The sequence below is a fragment of the Columba livia genome, unplaced genomic scaffold, assembly GCF_036013475.1.
Source record: "Columba livia isolate bColLiv1 breed racing homer unplaced genomic scaffold, bColLiv1.pat.W.v2 Scaffold_102, whole genome shotgun sequence".
Classification (NCBI taxonomy): domain Eukaryota; kingdom Metazoa; phylum Chordata; class Aves; order Columbiformes; family Columbidae; genus Columba; species Columba livia.
This window is the reverse complement of record NW_027043007.1, coordinates 1,252,485-1,259,026: the sequence shown is the minus strand read 5'-3', so window position 1 is coordinate 1,259,026 and position 6,542 is coordinate 1,252,485.

The following is a 6,542-nucleotide window of genomic DNA, read 5'->3' as shown; positions in this document are numbered from 1 at the left end:
ACAAACCCAGTCTGTACAGTATGTGTGTCACAAACCCGATTGGACAGCGTGTGTGTATCACAATCCCCATTGGGAAGTGTGCGTCTCGCCAGCCCCATTGGACAGAGTGTGTGCGTCATAAAACAAATCGGAAAGTGTATGTGTCACAAACCCCACTGGATAGCATTTGAGTGTCACAAATCCTATGGAACAGTGTGTGTGTCACAAACCCCATTGGAAAGCCTGTGTCTGTCACAATCCCCATTGGAGAGTGTGTGTGACACATCCCATTGGACAGTGTGTGTGTCACAAACCCCCCTGGACTGTGTGTGTGTCACAAACCCCATTTGACAGCTTGTGTGTCACAAACCCCCCTGGACAGTGTGCTTGTCACAATCCCCACTGGACAGCATGTGTGTAACAAACCCCATCGGAAAGTGTGTGTTTCACAAACCCCATTGGACAGCGTGTGTCACAAACCCCACTGGATACTGTGCGTGTCACAAAACCCATTGGATAGTGTGTGTGTCACAAACACCTCTGGACAGCGTGTGTGTCACAGACCCTATTGGACAGTGTGTGTATCACAATCACCCCTCGAGAGTATCTGTTTCACAGACCCCATTGGACAGTGTGTGTGTCACAATCCCCATTGGTCAGCGTGTGCGTCACAAACCCCCCTGGACAGTGTGTGTTCACAACCCCCATTGGACAGACTGTGTGTGTCACAAACCCCATTGGACATAGTGTGTGCGTCACAAGCCCAATTGGACAGCGTGTGTGTCACAACCCCCATTGGACAGTGTTTGTGTCACAAACCCCCTTGGACAATCTGTTTGTCACAATACCCATTTGACAGCGTGTGTGTCACTATAACAATTCGACACTGTGTGTGTCAAAAACTCACCTGGACAGCGTGTGTCTCACAAACCCCATTGGACAGCGTGTGTGTCACAAAACCCAGTGGACAGCGTGTGTGTCAGAAACCCCACTGGACAGCGTGTGTGTCACAAACACCCCTGGAGAGTCTCTGTTTCACAAACCCCATTGGACAGAGTGTGTGTCACAAACCTCATTGGACAGCGTGTGCGTCACAAACCCCCCTGGACAGTGTGTGTGTCACAAACGCCAGTGGACAGTGTGTCTGTCACTATCCCCATTGGTCAGCGGGTCTGTCAGAAACCCCATTGGACATTGTGTATATCGCAAACCCTACCGGACTGTGTTTGTGTCACAAAACCCATTGGAGAGTCTCTGTGTCACAAACTCACCTGGAAAGCATGTGTGTCACAAACCCCATTGGAGAGCGTGTGTGTCACAAAACCCCTCGGACAGTGTGCGTGTCACAATCCATATTGGACATAGTGTGTGTGTGTCACAAACCCCGTAGGACAGCGTGTGTGTCACAACACCCATTGGACAGACTGTGTGTCACAAACCCCATTGGAAAGCCTGTGTGTGTCACAAACACCACTGGACAGAGTGTGTGTAACACACCCCAATGAACGGTGTGTGTGTCACAAACCCGCCTGGACAGTGTGATAGTCACAATCCCCATTGGACAGCGTGTGTGTCACAAGCCCCATTGGACCGAGTGAGTGTGTCACAAAACCCACTGGACAGCGTGTGTGTCACAGTCCCCATTGGACAGTGTGTTGCAATAAACCCCTTTTGAAAGTGTGTGTGTCACAAACTGCATTGGATAGCGTGTTTTTGTCACAAACCCTATTGGACTGTGTGTGTGTCACAAACACCACTGGACAGCGTGTGTGTCACGAACCCCATTGGACAGTGTGTGTGTCACAAAACCCATTGGACAGCGTGTGTGTTTCACAAACCCTAATGGTCAGTGTGTATGTCACAAACTCCATTGTACAGCGAGTGTCGCACAAGCCCATTGGACAGCGTGTCTGTGTTAGAATCCCCAATGGAAAGTGTGAGGGTCACAAACCGCCTTGGACAGCCTGTTTGTCACAAACCCCATTGGACAGAGTGGCTGTCACAAATCCCATTGGACAGTGTGCTCGTCACAAACCCCATTGGATAGCGTGTGTGTGACACAAGCCCCATTGGACAGCGTGTTTATCACAAATCACACTGGACAGTTTGTCAAAAACCCAGTTGGACTGAGTGTTTGTGTCACAAACACCATTGGACAGCATGTGTGTCACAATACCCATTGGACAGCAGGCGTGTCATAAACACCATTTAACAGCGCGTGTGTGTCACAATGCCCATTGGACAGCCTGTGTGTCACAAGCTCCACTGGACAGAATTTGTGTGTCACAAAACCCATTGGACAGCGTGTGTTTCAGAAACCACACTGGAAAGTGTGTGTGTCATAAACCCCATTGGATAGAGTGTGTGTGTCACAAACCCCATTGGACAGTGTGTGTGTTACGAAACCCATTGGAAAGCAAGCGTTTCACAAACACCATTGGATACTGTGTGTGTGTCACAATCCCCATTGCACAGAGTGTGTGTGACAAAACTCATTGGACAGTGTGTTTGTCACAAACCCCCCTGGACAGTGTGTGTGTCAAAGACCCCATTGGACAGTGTGTGTTTCATAAACCCCATTGGATAGAGTGTGTGTGTCACAAACCCCCCTGGACAGTGTGTGTGGCACAAACCCGATTGGACAGTGTGTTTATCACAAACCCCATTAGATAGCGTGTATGTCACAAACCCCACTGGACAGTGTGTGTGTCAGCACCACTTTGGACAGCGTGTGTGTGTCACAAGCCCCATTGGACAGGGTGTGTGTGTCACAAACACCATTGGACAGCGTGTGTGTCACAATCCCCAGTGAACAGAGCGTGTGTCACAAACCCCATTGGACAGTGTGTGTGTCACAAACCCCATTGGACAGCGTGTGTGTGGCACCACCCCCATTGGAAAATGTGTGTGTCACAAACCCATTGCATAGTGTTTGTTTGTCACAAACCCCATTGGACAGCGTGTGCGTCACAAACCCCCCGGACAGTGTGTTTGTCTCAAAGCCAATTGGACGGTGTGTTTCTCACAAACACCATTGGAAAGTGTGTGTCACAAATCCCATTGGACAGCGTGTGTATCACAAATCCCATTGGTCAGCCTGTGTGTGTCACAAACCCCCCTTGTCAGTGTGTGTGTCACAAATCCCATTTGACAGCGTGTGTGTCACAAACACCATTGGACAGTGTGTGTGTCACAAACCCCATTGGACAGCGTGTGTGTGTCATACACCCTCCTGGTCAGTGTGTGTGTCACAAACTCCATTGGACAGCGAGTGTCACACAAGCCCATTGGACACAGTGAGTGTCACAACACCCATTGGACACCATGCGTGTTACAAACACCATTGGACAGTGTGTGTGTAACAAACCCAATTGGTCATCGTGTGTGTCACAAAATCCCTTGGACAGCGTGTGTGTGTCACAAACCCCATTGGAAAGTGTGTGTGTCACAAACCCCATAGGACAGCGTGTGTTTCACAATACTGATTGGATAGCAAGTGTGTTACAAACCCCATTAGAAAGTATGTGTGTCACAAACCGCATTGGATAGAGTGTGTGTCACAAATCCTATTGGACAGTGTGTGTGTGTCACAAACCCTCCTGTTCAGTGTGTGTGTCATAAAACTCCATTGGACAGCGAGTGTCTCACAAGCCCATTGAACAGAGTGAGTGTCACAACACCCATTGGACAGCATGCGTGTTACAAACACCATTGGACAGTGTGTGTGTAACAAATCCAATTGGTCATCGTGTGTGTCACAAAATCCCTTGGACAGCGTGTGTGTGTCACAAACCCCATTGGAAAGTGTGTGTGTCACAAACCCCATAGGACAGCGTGTGTTTCACAATACTGATTGGATAGCAAGTGTGTTACAAACCCCATTAGAAAGTATGTGTGTCACAAACCGCATTGGATAGAGTGTGTGTCACAAATCCTATTGGACAGTGTGTGTGTGTCACAAACCCTCCTGTTCAGTGTGTGTGTCATAAAACTCCATTGGACAGCGAGTGTCTCACAAGCCCATTGAACAGAGTGAGTGTCACAACACCCATTGGACAGCATGCGTGTTACAAACACCATTGGACAGTGTGTGTGTAACAAATCCAATTGGTCATCGTGTGTGTCACAAAATCCCTTGGACAGCGTGTGTGTGTCACAAACCCCATTGGAAAGTGTGTGTGTCACAAACCCCATAGGACAGTGTGTGTGTCACAATAATGATTGGATAGCAAGTGTGTTACAAACCCCATTAGAAAGTGTGTGTGTCACAACCCCATTGGATAGAGTGTGTGTCACAAACCCTATTGGACAGTGTGTGTGTGTCAGAAACCCCACTGTACAGCGTGTGTGTCACGAACCCCATTGGACAGATTGTGTGTTTCACAAACCCATTGGACAGCGTCTGTGTCACAAGAAGCATTGGACAGCGTGTGTGTGTCACAAACCCCATTGGACAGCGTGTGTGTCACAAACCCCATTGGACAGATTGTGTGTGTCACAAACCCCATTGGAGAGCGTGTGTGTGTCACAAACCCCGTTACAAAGTGTGTGTGTCTCAAACCCCATTCGACACTGTGTCACAAACCACACTGGACAGAGTGGAGGTCACAAACCCCCATGGACAGGGCGTGTGTCACAAAACCCATTGGACAGCATGCATGTCACAAACACCATTGGACAGCGTCTGTGTTTCACAATCCTAATTGCACAGTGTGTGTGTCACAAACCCCATTTGACAGCGTGTGTGTCACAGACGCCATTGGATAGCGTGTGTGTCACAATCCCCATTGGACAGCGTGTGTGTTCCAAACCCCATTGGATAGCATGTGCGTCACAAACCCCCCTGGAAAGCGTGTTTGTCACAAACCCCATTGGACAGAGTGTGTGTGTCATAAACCCCATTGGACAGCATGTGTGTCACAATCCCCACTGGACAGCGTGTGTGTCAGAAACCCCATTGCATAGTGTTTTTTAGTCACAAACCCCATTGGACAGTGTGTGTGTCACAAACCCCCCTGGACAGTGCGTGTGTCACAAAACCCATTGGTCAGCCTGTGTGTGTCGCAAACCGTCCTTGTCAGTGTGTGTGTCCCAAACTCCATTGGACAGCGAGTGTGTCACAAGCCCATTGGACACAGTGAGTGTCACAACACCCATTGGACAGCATGCGTGTCACAAACACCATTGGACAGTGTGTGTGTAACAAACCCAATTGGTCATCGTGTATGTCACAAAATCCCTTTTAAAGCGTATGTGTGTCATAAAACCCCATTGGAAAGTGTGTCTGTCACAAACCCCATTGGACAGTGTGTGTGTCACAAAACTGATTGGATAGCAAGTGTGTCACAAACCCCATTAGAAAGCGTGTGTTTCACAAACCCCATTGGATAGTGTGTGTGTGTCACAAACCCTATTAGACAGTGTGTTTGTCACAAACCCCACAGGACAGCGTGTGTGTCATGAACTCCATTGGACAGATTGTGTGTTTCACAAACCCGATTGGACAGCTCATGTGACACAAGAGCCATTGGACAGAGTGTGCCTGTCACAAACCCCATTGGACATCGTCTGTGTCTTAAACCCCATTGGACAGCGTGTGTGTCACAATACCCATTGGACAGTGTGTGTGTGTCACAATACCCCTTTGGACAGCGTGTGTGTCACAACAACCATTTGACAGATTGTGTGTGTCACAAACCCCATTGGACAGCGTGTGTGTCACAAACACCATTGGACAGTGTGTGTGTCACAATCGCCATTGTACAGTGTGTTTGTGACAAACCCCTTTGGACAGCGTGTGTGTGTCACAGTCCCCATTGGACAGCATGTGTGTCACAAACGCCATTGGACAGCCTGTGTGTGTCACAAACCCCCCTGGTCAGTATGTGTGTCACAATCCCATTGGACAGAGGTGTGTTACAAAACCCCTTGGTCAGCATGCGTGTCACAAACACCATTGGACAATGTGTGTGTAACAAACCCAATTGGTCAGCGTCTGTGTCACAAACACCATGGGACAGCGTGTGTGTGTCACAAACCCCATTGGAAGGTGTGTGTGTGTCACAAACCCCGTTGGATAGCGTGTGTGTGTCACAAACCCCATTGGAAAGAGTATGTATGTCACAATCCCCATTGGACAGCGTCTGTTTCACAAAACCCAAAGCACAAAGTGTGTGTCAACAATCCCCATTGGACAGTGTGTGTGTCACAAAACCGATGGGATAGCGTGTGTGTCACAAACCCCATAAGAAAGTGTGTGTTTCACAAAACCTATTGGATAGTGTGTGTGTGTCACAAGAACCATAGTACAGAGTGTGTGTTTTACAAACCCCGTGGAATAGCATGTATGTCTTAAACCCCATTGGACAGCGTGTGTGTGTCACAATACCCATTGGACAGTGTGTGTGTGTCACAAACTCCATTGGACTGTGTGTATGTCACAAGAACCATTTGACAGAGTGTGTGTGTCACAAACCCCGTTGGACAGTGTGTGTGTCACAAACCCCATTTAACAGCGTGTGTGTCACAAAAGCCATTGGAGAGAGTGTGTCTGTGAGAAACAC